The sequence below is a fragment of the Lathyrus oleraceus genome, chromosome 6, assembly GCF_024323335.1.
Source record: "Lathyrus oleraceus cultivar Zhongwan6 chromosome 6, CAAS_Psat_ZW6_1.0, whole genome shotgun sequence".
Classification (NCBI taxonomy): Eukaryota; Viridiplantae; Streptophyta; class Magnoliopsida; order Fabales; family Fabaceae; genus Lathyrus; species Lathyrus oleraceus.
The window spans coordinates 161,791,764-161,815,476 of record NC_066584.1 but is presented as its reverse complement, the minus strand read 5'-3'; the positions used below and the strand labels follow the sequence as shown (position 1 = coordinate 161,815,476).

Sequence of the window (23,713 nt, the reverse complement as noted above, 5' to 3'; positions counted from 1 at the left end):
TTATACTTGCAGGTTGGATGGAGTGACTGAATGGATTAAAGTTGAGCCTTGCAAGGGATCCCGAGTTTCCTTCGGCCAAAATATTTTATAGATGAACATTATGCAGGTGAGTGGTTGGGCATGTCGCCATTGCCCCAACATTTGAATTGGCTGTTAGAATAGGTTAGCGAATGTTATTAACAGCAGGTAGTTAGGCTGCTTGTTAGCCTAAACTTGAGTGAAGTTCCATTGGATATTAAATATAATTTTTGTTGGTATTAACTTGCTTCTGTAAAAATATGCAGGTCGAATTCGGTTGGCAGCATTGGTGCCGACAATAGAGGCAGCATCGGTGGCTCAGCAACAACAAGAGGCGCGTGCGAATCACGAACGGAAAACACCGCCACAATGATAGTAATAACACCAGACACTCCTATCACAAAGTACAAGCGCCTACTTGCGATATTCTTGTGGTGCTCCTCTTGCTGGTTTCTAGGAAATAGCGTGATAGTCCGCGCGGCATTGCTTCTATCATCATCGTCACTTTCAATGTGATCTTGAACTTCTTCATCATCACTGTCAGAGATAACGATGGCTTCGCGCTTCAGGTTGCCGTAACTGCCATATGGTGTATCGGGGTACCTTTGAGCAGCGCCAGAGATACCTGTGATTTTAGCTACAAGCAGACCTCCTGTTAGAACCAATGGCTCTCTGAGAGTAACAGAGGACATCATGTGATATTTCTTTGTATGATCTCCGCCGTGTGGTTTTCCTCACGTTTCCCGCCGCCAGAAGCTGTCAAAGAGACACTAGGGTCTCTAGTTGGAACACGTTCAGGAGTACAAAACTCCATGTGACTCGCATGACATGCTGAGGTTGGATTGGGCTTGTTGGCAATGAAGGTAAGTAGTGTTAAGATGGTGTATGGTTAAGAATAGCAGAACCTATGGATTGTACTGGTTTAATAATTGTTATGCATAAATTTGTTTGAAATTTTGTGTGCGTTTTGTAACGCGTTATGGTGTACTGCAATTTGGCAACACCTACATCTTTTGCAGCAGGTATGGTGTTTCCATGCATTTCCTGGATGTGGGTTGGGATCTTAACTGGATACTGTTGTGGATATTTGAAACTTGGTTGTAAATTTGTAGTTTTCAAATGTAACATATAATAGTTAATTATGATTATGGAATTTGAATGTTGAATGGTTGTAACATGAATTTGCGGTTGATGGAAATGTAATGTAATTTGAAATGTCAATTTTGAAAGGTTTGAATTTGGACATACTTGTACATGGTTGAAATGAAATTTTTGGATTAAAGTATTGTATCGTGGATGGATTTTGAATATTGGTTTCAACAATGGATTTGGAAAATGTATGGATATGGACATGAAATAATAGAATTTGGATATGGGGTTTGATTGGGTTTTAGAAAAGGAGAATTGGACTAGTTTTATGAATATGGTTAATTAATGGATAAGAGTTTGGATAATGGTTTGCAAGTGGATTAATTGGTTAATGGATTTATGGTTTAAAATGGATGAAAATGATTTAGAAATGGTTTTTTGGTTAGAAGGTTGACTTTGGTCAACTAGTTGACCAAAAAGTCAACAGCTGACCAAAAGTCAACAACTGACCAAAAGTCAACTGAGGTAAAAATGTTTGGTTTCTTGTGGAATGAGTGTGGATACGATCGAAAAACCCAATGTTCTTAAACCAAATAAACATGTCAATCCACGACTCAAAAATCGGATCAATCAAAGCCAACCTAATGATATTCAATCAAGCAATTGATTGTAGCATCTTGAATGAGTCGTAGCTAATGAACCAGAACCAAGAATCTTAATCAGACAACTGAGCCATTCAATGAACCAAACGAATCAGATGAAACCTCCCTGAATTAGGGTTTCCACTATGCTCCCTGGTGAACACCCTTAAACTCATGATTTTATGCTTTTTTCGAATGCAAGTGGAATGCGTCATGATACAATGAATATGTAGATGAGATGAATGATTATCAGTATATGCGAATGCTTAGGGTTAGTGACTTAGATGAACTTGTGAAGGGTAGGGTGAATTTTGGGGTATGGCAAGCCTCATAGCTAAGAGCACAATCAAGGAATGATCCACAATGTCTTTAAACATCATATATGAGTCCCAATGATCTTTGCATGTTATTCTGATCAAGATTTCTTCAAGAGTTTGGAGTTGGTTTGCCTTGGAAATCCTAGTTTGTATGGGTATCTTGAGTAACTTCTTCAACAAGCTTCCTCATCAATTGATCAAATTTCTCAAGGGGCACTTTAAAATTCATTATCTTATGCATATATGATCTACCATGAGCCTAAAAAGTCAAGAGATTTGCAAGTTAGCAAGTTGGTTGAGGGTGGTTGGCCAGATGGATTCATCTGATCAAAACTGGGTCTCCCTAGACCCTATCTCCTACAATTTTCATCATATGAAAATTATTACAAGAGAAACTTTACTCTAAATAACATTCCAAACAACTTTAATGTCGAGGTCTAGAGCTAATTTTGCTTGGAAAGTCATTTTCCATGTTGAAACATTATAAGTCATTTTGTCTAAACCCTAATTTGAAAGTTAACTTCCCAAGGCCATAACTTGCTAAATTTTTATGAGATGGAATATTTTCAAGTTGCACAATCAAATTAAAGATGTCTAATTCAACTTTTATGTTTAGAGTGAGAGCTAAATCAACTTTTATGAGCATGTGATATGAGGATACGTTATAGGTCATTTTGGACCAATACCATTGAACAAATGATTTTCCTCAACTTCAAAAATGCATAAATCTTTCATTATAAATCCAAATGATGTCAAATTGATGACCATTTTGAAGGTATTTGAAATAGCTACAACTTTGATGAAGGCATTGTCCTTATTTAGAGCTCACATAAAAAGTTTAGTAAGGTAGAACATTGAAGTATATGACTTGACACTTAGAAAATTTTCCAACATGTTGAAATTTCCAAACTTCCACCTCAAAATTCACCATGATATAAGTTCCAAATGGAAAAGTGTTCAACCTAAGAGTTGTTCCTCTTGATCTAAGCTTTCCAAAGAGTCCTAATTCATTCATTTTGGATCAAGTTTGCTAGGGTTGTGCATGGTGTTAACAGGTCTGCATCAATTGACAAAATCAAAACTTCAAATGATCATTTCACATTGCCTTGCCAATCAAGCTTGATTCAGACCTCATTTCAGTTGGTTTTGGACCTTATTGCATTACTTCATGGGCCTGTACACGCCTATGCAAGCTTGAACATGACATTGCCAAATTTGGAAGAAATTACAAGTGTGCAAATAACACTTGAATTTGCTATAAATAGAGACCCTCTGAGCTCAATTCAAGGGATCCTTGCGCGCCAGTTTTGCCTCCACTCTTCAAACCCTCATAATTCAAAGGAAAACCTGATAACTTTCACTTGAAAATTGAGTTTGAATCTCACTGTTTGGAGATTCAAAAACTCCAGGATCCAAAGCTTCTTACGATTCCTAATCCACTTCTGCAAGCTATTGGAGCAAGATCAAACAAGAATTGAAGCAAGAGAGATCAAGTTCTGCACAACATTGAAGGTATTTTCCAGATTTTTTCTTCTCTTCGATTCTCACTCAATTCTCTTGGATCTTTGGTTGTCTGACGTCCTACCAATGTAGGCAAAAAGATTGAGTTGCTTTGAGGTCAAATCGAAGCAACTCAGTTGACACACCTCAAAACTCAACTCCTCATATCTTTTTATATATTTGGAGTTAGTTAAAATTGAGGTCAGATTCATGCTCTACACCATTTTTTCTTTCAGATCATGTCCTCCTTTTTCATTTATGTCATGGTAATGATTGGACCAGTCCGGCCAAGGTCGCATGAGAAGACGACCGGCGCTTTGCTCCGGCAATGATATGGCGTGGTCCTGAACCATTGATCCAGTTTAAAATGTTTTAATCACAAGCGTTGGTTTGGATGACCAGTTGTGTGGCGCGCTGACTAAGTTCCATCATGGAACGCGCGTTTGTGTCCACTTGATCTGCCACCTCAATTAATGAGGGAGATCAAGTGGTCCATGTTTTTTTGTATTTTCTGGTTTTCGTTTTATTCCTTTGATTTTCATTAATTCATATTAATTTTAATATTGATCCAAAAAATATGAGAGTTTCACCAAAAAAATTTAAATAAAATCTTCTTTCATATTTCGAATTAAAATTATTTTTTGGATCATTATTAATATTTTTTATGATTTAATTGATTTTGTGATTATTCTTAATTTTTTAAAAATAATTTTAAGTTTCCAAAAATTCTTAATTTTTTTTCTCCAAGGTCCTTTGACCTTGTTTGACCTATGATAAATCTCATGGCCATTTCTTTGGTGTTTTGATGAGGTTTTAGGAAATTGACCAATCATATTTAATTTAATGCATTATTTTTAGTAGTTTTTAAATTGAATAATTTCCAAATAATTGTGTTGAGCCATTTTGATTGACTTTGGAAGTTTGACTTGTGTTGTTGGGCCTTGGTCAAGGTTGATTTGACTTTGCTAGGTTAAGATTATTGGATTTAGGGGATTGATGGAATGTACATTCCATCTTCCAAAATGAATGAATGATCTTAATTTGGTAAAAGTCCACCTTTGTCCAATTTGAATTTGATATATCTTTCCTCCCTCTTCATCTCATTCCCCTTCTTTATGCATTCATGTCATGGACATATGATATCTCTACATCCTAAGGCTAGTTGATTGCAAAATCAACATAAGTATGGATGAGATTATGCCACCATTTTTGCATTTTCTTTTTGTGTGTGGTATGTTTCATGAGCATAGTCCATTATACTATGTCTCTAACATGCATTAACACCAAAATTCTATTGCCCGACCTCAAAGAGTTGTGACTTCTACATAAGTCTAATTACGATTGCTTAACATAACGCTAAATTTTGACACAAAAAGGCATAGCATTCTAGTTAGTGAGATTGCAAGTCTCCCCTCTTTCATGGTATTGTATGGAAACTTGGCCTTTTTTCCTTCCTTTGGAAGATGTCTTGGTTCAAGGATCCATGCTTGTGATAGGTGGGTTGAGTGTTCTCCAAAGAATGACTTAAAAAAATCAAAAGCAATACTAACTTCTAACTCTTTAACAACTAACATTTAATTTCAAGTCATTTACTTTAATGCACTTTATTTTTTAAGCCTTATTCATTTGCCATTATTCATACCATTCTAATTGTTTATGTTAATGTCATTTTTACTTTGTCCACTTGGACCATATTTGTGTGATATATTTTTTTGTGTATATTGTGTTTGGTTGTTTGGTCTTTGACCATTAATGTACATAATAAGAACAAAAACCCTAAAAAACATCTTGTGTGGACTGTTGGTTTGATTTGAGACAATTGGACTTAGAATTTAGGAAACACTCCCTATGCAAAGGACTTGGCCAATGCCAACTTTCATGTAACCAAGTGCTTGTAATTTGAAACTTCATCTGATACATCATTGAAGATCCATTTGAGTTCACCTGCAACATGATCATTGTGAAACTGTTATTTTGAACCTGTGACTTGTGGCATTGATGAATTCATCTGCTACATGGGAAAATTTGAAGAAGATCGTAGAGTTTCTAAGCTTGGATGTGACTATCTTTATTTGATGCGTTGCTCTTCAAGTTGATATATTGTGCCTTGTTTGTTGCTTGATTCTAATGTCCAAGGGAATTTGGGTTTCTATATGACACTCTTGTCTATTGGATTGCAGTCCATTGGTCAGATCTTTTCAACTTTCAACTTTTAAATTTGTGCTTAGGATTAACCCTTCATCTCCTCCCCATTTCTTTAATTTCAAAATCTCTCCCTCTTGTTTTTAAAATCTTCTTTGCTTGTGCTAGTTTTTCTAAACTTAGGCCCTTTGCAAATTAGAAACTTTGGCCTTATGCCATTGCATTTTCAAACTTCTTTTCTTAAATTAAACTTGTAAATAGACTTAACTATACTTGACTTAAAAATTTCAAAAGCCAAAAAAAGAACTAACTCATTCAAACCAATTTTAGGCCTATGTGCCTTTCAAACTTAATTTTTTTGTTAAAAAGCAATACATCCACTTTGAAATTTGTACCACGAACTACGAGGTTTTGATACCTCATTTTTATGTTGGTACGCAGGCACAAGTCCGAAGGTCTTGTCAAACAAAAAAAATATAATTAATGAATTCTTTTCTTACCCCCATTCTATTTGCTTGCAAACATCATTTGTACAAAATACACATGCACACAAAAAAGGGCTCCCTAGGAGTACCTAGGACACTTTGGGTGCTAACACCTTCCCTTTGTGTAACCAACCCCCTTACCTGTAATCTCTGACATTTTATTAGTTTTAATTTGAAAACTTCTTATTTTTGGGTTTTGTTCGTACTTTTCCTTTTTCCATTGGAAACAATAAAAGCGCAATGACGACTCTTGTTATTTGATGTCTAGCTTATCCATAGCTTGATGATCATGAATTTACCGCTACACCTTGCACCCAACAATACTTTCTTGTGGGTCTCATACTCATCCTTTTAAGACGCCTAATGCACAGTCCGCCTTGTGAACCAAGAGTTGTTTGTGCTATGCAATCAAACATTTAATTCAATCTTTTTTTGGTTGTTCCACTAGTGTTGTAGGCCCTCACTTGTTGGTTCATACCAGTTTTACTCTTGAGTTCTAAGCCAGTTATTTTGTGAATTCCCTTGATACCATTGTTAGGGACCAATTAGTACTACTTTTTATACCATTTTATTGGTCCCTTTTACCAAGTTTTGATGTAATTACACACTTTTATTCTCACTATTTTGTATAAATGCAATTAGGTTTAATTTATTTTGTTTTGAATAGTTATTTCACATATTTGTTAGTTTTGTAGAATTTTTGGATGAGAAAGCTTTGGATTGCAGCATCATAATATGGAAGATTTTGGATGAAGCTTGCAAAACAAGGAAACTGAGGCAGCTTCAGTTCGCCCCGCGAACAAAGTTCGCCCCGCGAACTGCATGACAGGACCAGTTCGCCCCGCGAACCCTGCGAATCCAGCAAACTGATTTTTGGGTCAAAAGTGCTGTTTTGAAGGCCAGCTGTTTTTGGCCATTTTGGGTCTGCCTTGGAATTGCTTTTCTGCTTTAGATGACAATGTCCAATTAGGGAAATGTCAACCTTTTTTGGTAGAGACAAAATACATTAACCTAGGGGATGGAAACATTATTCAGGATTCACACATTGTGCTGTAGAACTTTTGTAAGAGAAAGAAACAGAGTTTTTCTTCTAAAACCTTCTGCTTTGTAACAATGGTGATGAGGAGCTAAACTCCCTTTTGTCAAGATTGGAGGTAGTAGCTATTCTCATCTGTCTATGTATTCACTTTGATTTATATATGAGATAGAGATTGTTGATGTATTGATTACTGTTTTTGCTTTTAGTTGAAAACCAGATTTGAGTAGTTGTCGAGAGAGATTACTCGAGTTTAGACATAAAACAGATTTTCAAGTAGTGAATAAGTTGTAGAGATAGATTTATTCATTACTATTCTTTGATATTGAACATTAAAGGTTGCTATATTGATAGTTAGGTGGAGAGATCGTCTAAGGATCAATATAGTAACTATCACGATATCATTTAGACATAAATGACTTTGAGAGGATATTTGAACATCATCAATAATCTTGAATCTAATTATTTATCATAGGGAATCATAGATATTTGAAATAGTGAACTCCAATCTTGCCAAGCTTTTATATTTGTCTAAAACCACTTAATAGTTTTTGTTAACATTTATTAACAAGATATTTTTCCAAACAAAACAACCCTGTTACTTTCTAAACTTATAACATTTGAATTATAGAACGGCGGTAATATTACCCAATCTCTGTGGATACGATACAAAAATATTTGCCAAAGATATACTCTTTCAACAAATTGGCGCCGTTGCCGGGGATTGGTGTCGATATTACAAGCATTGCAATAATTCATTGTTTTAAGTTTTGTTACTTTTATTGTTATCCCTCTTTTGTTTCACTTGGTTTGTTAGTTTTGAAGATTCTAGTGCATGCGAGGAAAAGCAACTGAGGAGCAACTTCAATTCGATCCTGAAATTGAAAGAACACTTCGGAAGCTCAATAGCAAAACACGAAGAAGAAGGAAACTAGCCGAAGAGAGAAACCGGAGAGAAGAAGCATCTACTTCCGCACTTGTTCAAATCGAAGAAGTGGTTGTAGAGGCTTGTAAAGGAAACATGGCGGATGACAATCGTACCGAAATGTCCGCTAATAGTCCAAGAAGGAATGCTCAATTTGCCCGTGGAGGAAGAAATACGGAGATGAAGACCGGAATCCTCCAACTTCTCTATGCAAATCCATTCACCGGAATGGATCATGAAGATCCGTACTCCCATCTCATCAAATTCTATGAGATTGCGGGTTCGACGGGAATTGATGAAGCGGGTGAAGAAGCATTATTCAAGAGGATGTTCCCACACTCCTTAGTGGGAAAGGCAAAAGAGTGGTACCTTGATCAAGCAGCAAGAGTTATGACGGATTGGAATTTGTTAGAAGAAAAGTTCTTAGAAAGATATTTCCCTCAATCCCGATTCATGGAAGCCAAAACGGCTATCGCGGTATTCACTCAAGGAAGCAACGAGTCTTTAAATGAGGCTTGGGAAAGATTCAAGTCAATGTTGAGAAAATGCAAGGGTCATGGTTTTGATGAGCTCACTCAAATCCATATTTTTCTAAATGGGCTCCAATCAACTCACAGAACACTTTTGGATGCTACCGCGGGTGGCTCTCTTATGTCAAAAACTGTGGAAGAAGCTAACGTTATTATTGACCGGATGGCACTCAATGATCGTCAAAGTCAACATGACCGTAGTCCTTCACAACGTAAACCGGGAGTTCTTGAATTAAATACCAATGATGCCATCCTTGCTCAAAACAAGCTACTCTCTCAACAAGTGGAGCTTCTCACTCAACAAATGGCCAAGCTTCCACAGCAAATGAAGGAGATTCAAAGTTCTCAAGTTCGACATCAAGTAGCATGTTGCGAGTTATGCCAAGGAGATCATCCTACTGGTTTTTGCCCTCCGCTAGAAGAAGTGAGCTATGTGAACAATCAAAATCAAGGCTATCAAAGGAACAATCAAGGTTACCAACCAACAAGGTTCAACAATCAAAATTTTCAGCAGCAAAGTCCTTATCAACACCCCAATTCTCAAGGCCAAGAATCGCAAGGAGGAAGTTCCAAGCTAGAGGACACTCTTCAACAATTCATGCAAGCTTCCATGGCAAATCAGAAGAGTAATGAAGCAGCAATCAAGAATTTGGAAAATCAAATAGGTCAACTTGCGAAACAGCTGTCGGAACAAACTGCATGATCTTCTTTCTCCGCTAATACTCAAACTAATCCAAAGGAGCATTGCAAAGCAATTTTTACTAGAAGCGGTAGAGAGTTGACAAGTAAAAAAGGTGAGGAAATTACAGTTGAGAATGATACAGATGCTGTGCTGGAAAATGAGGATGTGGCTTGTGGGAAGAAGAAAGTGGTAGAAACTGCTCAGTTCGCGCCGCGATCTCCCTTCGCGCCGCGAAAACAGCAGAACCAACAACTGATGGAAGAGCAGCGGTGTGAAGCGGAAATGAATAAGGAAATCGAACCAAGAAATAAGAAAAAAGGAGACAAAGGAGTGAATGTCATTCCAGTTCAACATCTACCATATCCGCACGCACCATCAAAGAAGGATAACGCTAGACACTATGCACGGTTTATGGACATCTTCAAGCAGCTTCAAATCAACATTCCATTTGCTGATGCATTAGAACAAATGCCACGGTATGCCAAGTTCATGAAGGACATTCTTACAAAGAAAAGGAGACACGTGGAAGACGAGACCATACTGCTTGATGCACGGTGTAGTGCTATCATCCAAAAGACTCTCCCAAGGAAGGAGTCCGATCCGGGCCGGGTTGTTCTACCGGTGACCATTGGAAGCACATACACTGGAAATGGTTTGATTGACTTGGGCTCTAGTATAAATTTAATCCCTCTCTCCATTGTTAAAAGATTAGGGAATGTTGAGATTAAATCGACGAGAATGACTTTACAACTAGCCGACAAGTCTACCACTTTACCATACGGAATTGCTAAAGACATGTTAGTGAAGGTGGACAAATTCTTGTTTCCGGTAGATTTCGTAATAGTGGAGATGGATGAGGACCGTGATGTGCCCCTAATTCTTGGAAGACCTTTTATGAAAACAGCTCGGATGATGATTGACGTAGATGATGGACTAATGAAGGTGAGAGTGCAAGACGAAGAGGTGACCTTTAATCTTTTTAAAGCTATGAAGCATCCGCATGACAAACATGATTCATTCCAAAATGATGCAATTGAAGAAAAATACCATGATGGAAAGGCCCGTCGCAAGGAGTTTCATGTCGGACAAATGGTACTGCTTTTCAAATCAAGGTTCAAGTTATTACCGGGTAAGCTGAAGCCAAAAGGGTCAGGACCGTTCGTTGTCAAGGAAGTACGGAATTGTGGAGCCATTGTAATCGAGGATCCAAAGTCACAAGAGAGTTAGACCGTAAATGGTCAAAGACTCAAAGTTTACCATGGTGGCGACATAAATCGTGATGTGGATGTCGTGTCTCTATTTAAACCGGGCTAATCAGTGGACCGTCAAGCTCAAACGACGTTAAACAAAGCGCTTGTTGGGAGGCAACCCAACGTTGTAAGTCCGTATTTTAATTTTTTTCTGCTGTGTGAGTTTTTGCTGTGTTAAATTTTGAAAAAAATTGGGTTCTGGTTTTTACAGTTCGCCCCGCGAACTGAATTCACAGCTTCAGTTCGCGCCGCGAACAAAGTTCGCCCCGCGAACAGTAAATAACAGAACTAATTTTTTTTGAAATTTCCTTCAGTTCGCCCCGCGAACAAAGTTCGCCCCGCGAACTGAAAAAAAAAAAAAAAAACTTTTGTTTCATTTCATTTTCGTTTCATTCCTATTTTCACGAACTTAGGAGATTCTTTCAACAACCTCGCTACTCCACGTCCAAACCTCCAAATTTCAAAACTTCCCCTCTCCATTCCCTTCCTAAGAGGATTTTGTTGATTATGCTAAGTGGCCTGAGGGCAAGCCAATTTTTTTTGGGGGGTGCAAGAGGTGGTGTAAACCATGGCGATGAGTTGAAGGAAGATTGAGGAGTTTGTTGAATTTTAGAGTGTATCTTGATAATTGCATGAATACTTTTTGAAATTTAAGTGTGTTTTAATCAAATATTGGTTTGCCAACATTTTTGTTTAATTGTTCTTACTCATAAGTCAAGCTTTAAGCAACCGAGAAATGATCGCAAAGAAAGAAGCATAGGACACTTCGAGTGGTGATGATAAGAATTAGTGTCGGCATTTCAAGGTACACTTTATCGCTTTCTAGACTTAACATGAGTAGTTTGATGGTGTGTGCAAATTCCATGTCATAAATTCATTGAAGTATATGTCATTTTTGAATCAAAATAGGACTTAGCCAGTTGTGAGGAGACTTTCCATTGTACACTAAAAAGCGGGAAACCGAGCATTGTTTTAACTCATTCTTATCATGCTAAATCATGCATCAATCCATTTTTGTGTGAAATTTTTGAAAATGATAGAGGCATTGTTTGTGAGAAAAACCACTTGACCAAAAAGTTTGAATCAACTAACCTTGTGAGGAATAATCCTTAGTTAACCCCCTTTGAGCTTAATTTAGGATTCATTTGATTGATCATTGTAAAATCAATTGAAAATTGTGGAATAAATGAATCCTAATTTCTTTCGTATCAGTTGAAACCTCAAACCGAGTTGTTTGCAAAATTTTGCCTTTTGCTTATGTCTAAGTAGGGAGCATTATTGAATAAATTTGGTTTTGGAATCTAAAGTTGGGGAGAGTAAAGTGAAAAGTTGATTAGAAACTTGGAAAAGTGAGTTTCTATGAAAGGGTAAAAATATGAAAAGAAACAAGAAAAAGAAATCACCCTTGAAACCATAGAGCATAGAAAAAAATAGAAAAAGAAAAGCAAAGGAAATGCTCATGGTTGTGTGGATTTGAAAAGAAAAAGAAAAAGATAGGGATCAAAGAAAGGGAAATTGTGTAGAGTGAATCTTTGGGAATGCTCCCTTAGGATAGGCAATTTGGTTGAATTGTCTTAATCATATCCTTTCTTGTAACCTAAGCCACATTACAACCTTTGAAAGACCTCTTGATTCTCATTTTTCACATGATTTGGTACTTGTTGTGATAACCGCATGATTTGAGTTGTTGTTGATTTAATTGCTTGGATGAGTGAAAGTAACCCTTCATGTTATTCATCATTATTATGATGTGTGTGTAAGCTTGATTCAATTTTGACATATATGGCTTTGAATTCCTTGGAATGATTTTTGCACTTTACCATTTCCCTTATTCATATTTTGTCTAGAATTGAGATAGGTGAATTGAGAAAATGCCAAACACTTTTGAACCATTTAAATGTTCTTGGTAAATCCTTGTTTCAATCTTTTGTGTCATTGCTTTGATTGTAAGGGTGGAAACTTTTGTTTAGGGACAAACAAAATGCTAAGTTGGGGAGAGTTGTTAGGGACCAATTAGTACTACTTTTTATACCATTTTATTGGTCCCTTTTACCAAGTTTTGATGTAATTACACACTTTTATTCTCACTATTTTGTATAAATGCAATTAGGTTTAATTTATTTTGTTTTGAATAGTTATTTCACATATTTGTTAGTTTTGTAGAATTTTTGGATGAGAAAGCTTTGGATTGCAGCATCATAATATGGAAGATTTTGGATGAAGCTTGCAAAACAAGGAAACTGAGGCAGCTTCAGTTCGCCCCGCGAACAAAGTTCGCCCCGCGAACAAAGTTCGCCCCGCGAACTGCATGACAGGACCAGTTCGCCCCGCGAACCCTGCGAATCCAGCAAACTGATTTTTGGGTCAAAAGTGCTGTTTTGAAGGCCAGCTGTTTTTGGCCATTTTGGGTCTGCCTTGGAATTGCTTTTCTGCTTTAGATGACAATGTCCAATTAGGGAAATGTCAACCTTTTTTGGTAGAGACAAAATACATTAACCTAGGGGATGGAAACATTATTCAGGATTCACACATTGTGCTGTAGAACTTTTGTAAGAGAAAGAAACAGAGTTTTTCTTCTAAAACCTTCTGCTTTGTAACAATGGTGATGAGGAGCTAAACTCCCTTTTGTCAAGATTGGAGGTAGTAGCTATTCTCATCTGTCTATGTATTCACTTTGATTTATATATGAGATAGAGATTGTTGATGTATTGATTACTGTTTTTGCTTTTAGTTGAAAACCAGATTTGAGTAGTTGTCGAGAGAGATTACTCGAGTTTAGACATAAAACAGATTTTCAAGTAGTGAATAAGTTGTAGAGATAGATTTATTCATTACTATTCTTTGATATTGAACATTAAAGGTTGCTATATTGATAGTTAGGTGGAGAGATCGTCTAAGGATCAATATAGTAACTATCACGATATCATTTAGACATAAATGACTTTGAGAGGATATTTGAACATCATCAATAATCTTGAATCTAATTATTTATCATAGGGAATCATAGATATTTGAAATAGTGAACTCCAATCTTGCCAAGCTTTTATATTTGTCTAAAACCACTTAATAGTTTTTGTTAACATTTATTAACAAGATATTTTTCCAAACAAAACAACCCTGTTACTTTCTAAACTTATAACATTTGAATTATAGAACGGCGGTAATATTACCCAATCTCTGTGGATACGATACAAAAATATTTGCCAAAGATATACTCTTTCAACAACCATTCCGTTGGTGCAAGTTATAATTTTCATCACTCTCAATCTCTTTCTTTGTTCTCGTAGTTCCGAACTACAATTGCTCTGATTTTCTCATTGCATGATGAGAATACGTAGGCACGAGGATGTGAATCCTTGGCGAGCATACTTCTAATTATTACTCCTTCATCTCAGGGAATCATCCATCTTTTTCATGATTCATTATCTACCTTCGATCATAAATCGTCCACCCAGTGACATATTATTCCTTTGACATCGAAATACACTTTCTTTGGAATTCCATATACATCCTTTTAGGACGCCTAATGAATAGTCTGATTTCGTACCTAGAGTTGTTTGGCTTATTTCCAAACATTTAATTCCTTCTTTTTGGCCCAGACACATGTTTCCCTCTATGGTACGAATCCCATTTCTCCTATGGATTCCAATATACCTTGACTTTCGGTTCCAAACTATACTTTTCAGTCACTTGTTACCAAATCCTTCACTTATGTGACTTCGGTCACTCTATTCTGTTCATGTCCCTGATACATCCATATTCTATCTTCATTCACTTGATGTGATATACCCTATTCTCTGAGCCAAATACATTATCCCTTTGTGCTCCATCTAGTACCTCTTTGTGAACCAAGAGTTGTTTGTACTATGTAATCAAACACTTAATTCAATCTTTTTTCTGTTGTCCCAATACAGTGTTGTAGGCCCTCACTTGTTGGTTCATACCAGTTTTACTCTTGAGTTCATGTTTTCACCCTTGTTGGAGTTCAAACAACACTTATCCTTTGGTTCAGACCATACTTTGATCACACTTCTTTTCACCTCCTACCATTAGTTCTCTGAACTACGGAGCTCTGAATTCCTCATTGCACTATGAGGATACGTAGGCATGAGGGCCCTAATCCTCACTGAGAACTTTATATATTTCTCTTCCTTTCCCCATCCTTTTGTGAGTAATCTTTAGATATCACACCTATTCGAGCGAGAACAATCAAAACGGTTCCCATGGAGTACCATGGATGTTTAGGGTGCTAATACCTTCCCCTTGCATAACCGACTTCCTTACCCAGTATATCTCTTTCCCCAGGGTTTTATCAATGTTTTCCCTTCCCTTTGGGGATAAATAAAGTTCGATGACGACTCTGTTGTAAGTTCGAGCGTGCGATACGTTCGGGTATATTTCCGCTAGCTTCAGTTGGAGACTCTGCTGGGGACTTTGCTTCTTGGAGCACTTCCTAGTCGCTAAAAGGAGTCAAGCCCAACTTTGACTGCTCCTTCGTTTGTTTGGGTGTTTACCTTTAGGCATTTACTCGCTTTACTTATCGCATACTTTATAGTATGGATATTATCTGTTATACTCTCTGTTGGGTTGGGTTATTGATTACATGAGAGAGAAGCTCTATACCCGAGCTTGAGTAATTACACAGGATAGCAACGTGACTAGAGTCGTGCTTGACCTCCACGGAGTTATTCCGCGATTAAGGTTGACACAAGAAGTCACACCTAGAGTAGATCCTTTTGGGAGCATCATTATCCGACGAGTTATTCGTCCAAGGAAATGGTATCTCGAAATGGGTTGTTGACTCTAGGAACCTTCTAGGTTGCCTTTGAAGACTAGAACCTACCTGTGAGAGGGATATGGGATCTTTATGCAGGAAATCATAGTCTCTACATACCCTTGTTCTCATAGACGTCAAACCTTTGATCCTGCATCAGGAAGTATACACAGTTTATCTAGACTATTGATGTTGTTAACCTATGGTATTGCATTACTGTACATATGTTGGAGCTTGGAACTTGGGTCTCTATACCACCAAGGCTTTGAATCTATGGGTGTTGCATAATGTAAGACCCCAATTTTGACCCTAAGATCCCTCATGCAAATTCATCATAAGCATTAGCATTGGGATCATACCTTGACATTCTCCTTACCCCTCTCTCATTGGGTTTGTTTTGGGAGAAATCACCAAGGACCGTGTGATTGTATCATACTTGTATATTATCATATTACTAACCAAAATACCAAAAATATGTCTTTGCATTTGCCTAACTCTTTTGTAGGTAGGACATGATCACATTGATTTATCAAGTTCATATGTAGGGTTTGAGGCCCTCATGACAAAGATCATAACTATGACTTTGATCCAAGAATGGTTATAAGTATCATATATGAGTCCCAATGATCTCTACATGTCATATTGATCAAGTATTCTTCAAGAGTTTGGAGGTGATTTGCCTTGGAAACCCTAGTTTGACTGGGTATCTTGAGTAACTTCTCCAACAAGTTATCTCACCAATTGATAAAATTCCTCAAGGGACACTTAAAAATTCATTATCTTATGCAAATATGATATACCACGAGCCTAAAAAGTCAAGAGAATTGAAGGTTAGCAAGTTGGTTGATGGTGGTTGGCTAGATGAATTCATCTGATCAAAATCGGGTCTCCCTAGGCCCTATCTCCTATAATTTTCATCATATGAAAATGATTACAAGGGCAAAGTTACTCTAAATGACATTACAAACAACTTTCATGTTGAGACTTATAGCTAGTTTTTTTTGGAAAATCATTTTCTATGTTGAAACATTATAGGTCATTTTGTATAAACCCTAATTTGAAAGTCAACTTCCCAAGGACATAACTTGCTCAATTTTTATGAGATTACAGATTTCCAAGTTGCACAATCAAATTCAATATGTCTACTTCGACTTTTATGTTTTTAGTGAGAGCTAATTCAACTTTTATGAGCATGTGATATGAGGATACATTATAGGTCATTTTTGACCTATACCATTGAACAAGTGATTTTTCCAAACTTCAAAAATGCATAACTCTATCATTATAAATCCAAATGACATGAACTTAGTGAGCATTTTGAAGGTATTTTAAATATCTAAAACTTTGATAAATATACTTTTCTCATTTGAAGCTCACATAAAAAGTTAAGCAAGATGGAATATTAAGATATATGGCTTGACACTTAGAAATTTTTTCAAGATGTTGAAATTTCCAAACTTCCACCTCAAAATTCACCATGATCCAAGCTCCAAATGAAAAAGTGTTCAACATTAAACTTGTTCCCCTTGATCCAAGCTTTCCAAAGAACCCAAGTTCATGCATTTTGGATGAAGTTTAGTTGGGTTGTGCATGGCTTTAACATAGTTGCACCATTGGAGGAAATCAAATGTCCAAAACTCCATTTCACCTTGCCTTGCCAATCAAGCATCATTTGAACTTCAGTACAGTTGCAATTGGATCAAAATGGATTGCTTCATGGGCCTGTACACGCCCATGCAAGCTTGTGCATCACATTGCCAAATTTAGCAAATTTTCAAGTGTGCAATTATCAATCCCAAATGCTATAAATACACGGCCTCTAAGCTCATTTGAACGACACCTTGCGCGCCAGCTTTGCTCCCCCATTGAAACCCTCTCATTCTGAAGGAAAATATGATAATTTTCAATTTGAAAATTGAGTTTGAATCTCAACTATTGGAGATTCAAGAACTCCAGGATCCAAAGCCTTAAACCATTGCTAACCACTCCCTACGAGCTTCTCAAGTGTGATCAGATCGTGTTTGAAGCAAGCAACCTCAAGTTCTGCACAACATTAAAGGTAATTTTCAGAAAGCTTCATCTCTTCGATTCTCACTCAATTCTCATCAATTCTCTTGGATCTTTGGTTGTCTGAAGTCCTACCAACGTAGGCAAGAAGATTGAGTTGCTTAGAGGTCAAACCGAAGCAACTCAGTTGACACACCTCAAAATTCAACTCCTCATATCTTTCTATATATGTGGAGTTAGTTAAAATTGAGGTCAGATTCGTGCTCTACGCCATTTTTTCTTTCAGATCATGTCCTTTTTTTTTTTTATTTTGGTGATGGTTGAGGGTGGACCAGTCCGGTGAGGTCCACCGGAGAAGAAGACCGGAGTTACAGCTTCGGCGGTGCGTTGGCACGTCTCCCAGCCATGGGATCCTTTCAAAATGTTTTAATCTTGAGCGTACATGCTGATTACCACGCGTGTGATTAGTTGACTCAAGTGCTTGGTGTATTGCGCGCGCTCAGCCACTTGATCTGCCACCTCAATTAATGAGGGAGATCAAGTGGCTCACGTTTTTTCTGATTATTGGAATTTCATTTAATTTGTTTTATTTTCATTCATTCATATTAACTTTAATATTGATCTAAAAAATATGAGAATTTCACCAAAAATTTTCAAATAATTTCCTCTTTCATATTCTGAATTAAAATTATTTTTTGGATCATTATTAATAATTTTCATGATTTAATTGATTTTGTGATTATTTTAATTGTTTAAAAATACTTTTAAGTCTTTAAAAATTCTGAAATTTTTTCTCCAAGGTCCTTTGACCTTGTTTGACCTATGATAAATCTCATGGCCATTCTTTGGTATTTTGATGAGGTTTTAGGAATTTGACAAACCATATTTAATTCCAATGCCTTATTTTAGTATTTTTAATTTGAATAAATGCCAAATAATTATGTTGACCCATTGTGATGATTTGTGTAAGTCTGACTCATGTTGTTAGGCCTTGGTCAAGGTTGATTTGACTTTGTTAAGTTAATATCATTGGATTTAGGGGATTGATGGAATGTACATTCCATCTCCCAAAATGAACGAATGATATTAATTTGGTAAAAGTCCTGCTTTGATCAATTTGAGTTTTGATCCATCCCCTCCCTCTTCATCTAATTCCCCTTCTTTATGAAGGAGAATTGCGATCCAAAACGCAGCGGAAATTAAAATTTTCTCCTTTAGAGATCCTTACGAATAGTCATGATCAGTGATAGAATATTTACCTCTTGTGACGATTGAAACCTTTGGTGCAGATCTCTTATGATGATCAAAACCTTTGATGCAGATCTACGGAGCGATCACGAACGTTGAACGATGACAACGTCTCTACTCAGTCCACACGAACCGATTCCTTCAATCTCAGTGCTAGCTGGTACGAATGAAGGCTTTGAGTGAGAGAGAGAGAGAGAGAGAGAGAGAAAACGAAAATGCAACCGCAATTAATGCTTCTGCACAAGGGTACTATTTATAGAACCACTTGTGTGGGCTTCAAGCTAAAAAGCCCACTTAAGTGTATTTGGCCCATATCTTATAGTATGCCCAAAATCACTTAAGCACGTGGTACCTTACCATATTTCGTATTCTACTTAAGTACACCGTATCTTACGATGTTCTATAATTCACTTAAGTGCACCGTACCTTACGGTGTTCCTTAGTTACTCTATCTCTCATCAATCCGTCCTTTGTGTGTGACCTTGTAGATTTTCGCAACGTTGGCAATTATATTAAATCACGCATTTAACATAATAAACAGTGAGCGGTATCTAGCAACACATCACTGCTACCCAAGACACGAAAATGTCATGTGATCTGACAAATCCTTTTGTGATAATACTTATGTGCATAATTACCCTTTTGCCCTTATGTCTATATTGAACACAAGGCATAGACCGTGTCATCCTTGTCCAGTTCAATATTGGGCCCATAGATATTTATCCTGTTATGCAGGATGGGCAAATTCCATCTAGGTCACTCATGTCCCTCAACATGCTTCGTGGAGTACCCATCAACTGTCTTTATGGTTATCTAGTTACGGACAACGTTGGATCAGCAATAAAGCACTCGACTCTACATCTAGGGTCCATAGTGGTTTCAGGTCGAAGAGTGGTACACACCATTATCACCATGAGAATAACTTATGACACTTTGCATAACTTTCTATATAGTAGTCTCATAGCGGGTCAATCCAGTATAAATATTACTCTTAACATTCATACCTATGTTTAAGACTTGATAACTCCTTATCCATATGATCCATGAGATGTGATCATCAGTCTCTATACATAATAGTCTTAATGCTTTAATGTTATCCCACTTCACAATAAAGCTCGACTACGGATACTTTAAGAATAATGTCCTTATGTTTAATGTGATCTCATGATCGAGTCACACTTGATACATTAAATGGACTAGCTATTCTAGGGACTTTATTAAACAAACGTAATAAAGAAAAAGCCTTCTATTATTCGATACAAGTACCAAAAGTATTGGCCTCTAGGGCTTACACCAACACTTTATGCATCATCTCATTTGGCCTATGATATCTCTAAGTCCTAAGGCTAGTTGATTGCAAAATCAACATAAGTATAGATGAGATTAGGCCACCTATTTTGCATATTATTTTTGTGTGTGGTATGTTTCATGAGCATAGTCCATCATACTATGTCTCTAACATACATTAACACCAAAATTCTATTGCCCGACCTCAAATAGTTGTGACTTCTACATAAGTCCAATTATGATTGTTTAACATAGCGCTAAATTTTTGACACAAAAAGGCATAGCATTCTTGTTAGTGAGATTGTAAGTCTCCCCTCTTTCATGGTATTGTGTGGAAACTTGGATTTTTTTTCCTTCCTTTGGAAGATGTCTTGGATCAAGGATTCATGCTTGTGATAAGTGGGTTGAGTGTTTTCCCAAGAATGACTTAAAATGAAAAGAAAAAGCAAAACAATACTAAATTCTAACTTATTAACAACTAGCATTTAATTTCAAGTATTTTATTTTAATACACTTTAATTTTAAGTTCTATTCATTTGCCATTATTCATACCATTCTAATTGTTTATGTTAATGCCATTTTCCTTTTGTCCACTTGGACCATATTGTGTGCCATATCTTGTTTGTGTATACTTTGTTTGTTTGTATGGTCTTGGACCATTAATGTACATAATAAGAACAAAAACCCTGAAAAACTTTTGTCTGGACTGTTGACTTGATCTTGGACCAATTGGACTTAGAATTTAGGCAACCTCCCTATGCTAAAGGACTTGGCCAATGCCAACATTTGTGTAACCAAGTGCTTGCAATTTGAAACTTCATCTGATACATCATTCACGATCCTTTTGAGTTCATCTGCAACATGATCATTGTGAAGCTTTTATTTTGAACCTGTGACTTGTGGAATTCATTTGCTACACGGGCTTAATCGGAAGAAGATCATGGAGTGGCTAAACCTTGGATGTGGTTATCTTTATTTGATGCCTTGCTCTTCAAGATTGATATAATTGTATGCATTGTTTGTTGCTTGATTCTAATGTCCAAGGGAATTTGGGGTTTCTATAGGGCATTCTTGCCTATTGGATTGCTACCCATCAGTCGGATCTTTTTAACTCTTAACTTTTAATTTTGTATAAAGGATTAGTCTCTTCATCTCCTCCCCATTTATTTAATTTCAAAATCTTTTCCCCATTTTCAAAAAACTTCTTTGTTTGAACTTGTTTTGTTCTAACCTTTGACCACTTTGCAAACTAGAAACTTTGGCCTTATGTCATTGCTTTTTCAAACTTCTTTTCTTAATCAAACTTGTAAATAGACTTAACTATACTTAACCTAAAATATCAACAGCCAAAAAAACACTAACTCATTCAAACCATTTTGAGGCCTTTGTGCCTTTCAAACTTAATTTTGTTAAAAATAATGCATCCACTTTGAAATTTGTATCACGAACTACGAGGTTTTGATCCCTTATTTTTATGTTGGTACGTAGGTGTCATACCCCAATTTTGTCCGACCATTTGTGGTTTACCCATGAGATCTTTTTGTTTCAAAGGCCCATTTGCATAAGCGTGTTCATAATCTAAAATGTGGTTTGAATCTTTTTACATCCAAAACCTATTTTCTTATTAGTAAGTATTAAGAGCCATGTTATTATTTTTATGATCACTATTTATTAGTCCATTTACACAACCCAAATATTTATGCCAAATTCTAAGTCCTTCGTAGATTCCTAAATTAAATTTGCATTTTTTTTGAGGCATGTATGCGTTGGTTTTAAATTAAAGCACCATATTTAGATTCATGTGTTGAAGTTAGAATTATGTTGTTTTAAATCAAGTCACCCCAGTTGGTTTCTTTGTGCCTTGTTGACTGAAAAGTATGTGTATTGAAGAATGTGAATTGAAGTAATAACAAGTAAATAGTGAAAGGGTTTAAATGTTTGCATTGATTGTGAAAGATAAATGAAGCATATTTAGAAATTACAAGCCATAAGCTATAGTAGTAAATAATTTGGGATTGTCCTATTCTAGATATTTCATGCCATCAAAGTATAAAGGTTTGGTTTGAGGGTAATCTCTTGAAGAAGTTCCCGGCGCTCCAAGTTCCGTCACTTCGTTAGCTTGTATGTCTTAGGTAAAACATGATCCAGATGAATACGGTGACTTGCAAAGGAAGAAACATTATAACAACAAAACCAGCAAAACAGAATGACAAGAATGATTTTGTAGCTTCAAAGTGCTTTAATTGATTAGCATAATTAAAATATGGAAATAAGGTTTGAATGCTTAAAAAAGTAATTACATAAACAGATTTTAAATCCAATGGGTTACAAATAGTCCAAATATACATTTAACCTAAAAACCTAATTGATTAAATCTTAATTTAATTAAAAGTTGTTGCAATTTCAACTGATAAGAACCATTGCCCAAGAGACCAAAGCCAGAGACCGTTGAACCCTCCTTGGAACTGGTACGCCTCAAACTTGCTTTCTTGAAGCTTCACGCAGCCACCTCCCGTTCCATCAAAGTCACTTCAAGTTGTAACCTGTAGAGAGAAAAATAGCTTAATTAAAAAGCCCTTTTCATAAGCGCTTAAGGAACTGAAAGATAACTGATAAATCATTCGGTTCAAAACTTTATCCAAAAGACCAACATGAATATCCAAAAAAAGCATTTCAACAACGGTTTAAAACAGTAACAAATTTGCATAAAAGACATCCCACATAATCTGGAGGAAAAAGGCATAACAGACATAGTTTTTTTTTAGACTTAAAAATTCATATGTGAAAAGATTATCAGATATAAGATAACGCAGCAGAAAAATCCAAAAAGAAACCTTTTCACAAAAAAACTCAAGTTTTCAAAAATCTAAGAGAGAGTTTTCTCGTTGAAACTCTGGCCTAGGTGAGGTTAGATCCTCCTACCTCTTCAAAAGCGCATCAGTATTAGAGGAGAGAAGAAAAGTGTTGATTTACCTGAAAGCCCTACTGGACGGTAAAACCCCTTGCCTCTCATTTTAAAAAGAACTTGCATAATCTTCATTTATACTGGATTTCGCACTGTCTATCTCGTTTGCTCGCTCCTGGGTGTTTGTCGTTTGAGCTCCGGTTTGAGCGAACCCCTTAGCATTTTGCTCTTTGGAATCCTCGATTCGGACTTCGATCTTTCTCTTCGATTCTTCGTTTGATCTTTCTTGTTTGTTCTTCGTACTCGTTGGCTCAGGGCGAATCGGTTTTGTGTTAAGGGTTTAGGAATTTTAGAGGTTGGATTTAAACTCGAAATGGGGTATTTAGAGGGTTAAGTTGTGTTTTGGGGAGGGTGGCCGGAGAAGAAGGGAGGCTCCACCGTAAGCCGTCGCCTTCGGCCGTCTTCTCCGGGAGGAAAGGAAGTTTTTAGGGTTTGCTGAGTTTTGGAGCGGCTGAAAATTGCAGAGAGAGAAAGGCTAGTGAGAAAGCAACGATTCCTTTTCCTTTTTCTGTTTTAAGTTAACCTAGGTGGGTCTGTTTCGGGCCTTCCAGATTTGGCCCATTAATCCCTATCAGCACCCCCCATACGATTGGTTGGTTTTTGTTAAGACCATAATGATTTTTTTTAATGTTAATTGGAAAATATTTTAGAATTTAATTAGATAATTTTTTATTTAGAAATAATTATAGATTAATTAGAATTCTTTTGTGATTTAGATTTATTTTAGAATTTTAGTTTAATTTAGAATGATTTTAGAATTTAATTGGAAAATATCTTAGAATTTAATTAGATAATTTTTTTATTTAGAAATAATTAT

General features: G+C 36.5%; 1 long non-coding RNA gene across 1 annotated transcript; it reads right to left on the bottom strand.

Annotated features, from left to right (window-relative positions):
* Positions 1-22,212: 22,212 nt before the first annotated feature.
* LOC127092206 (uncharacterized) lies at positions 22,213-23,426 on the bottom strand. The gene is made up of 2 exons (XR_007792133.1): positions 22,905-23,426; positions 22,213-22,474 (listed from the first exon to the last, which is right to left on the bottom strand). It is a non-coding gene; the product is annotated as an uncharacterized LOC127092206 (long non-coding RNA).
* Between the last annotated feature and the right edge of the window lie 287 nt (positions 23,427-23,713).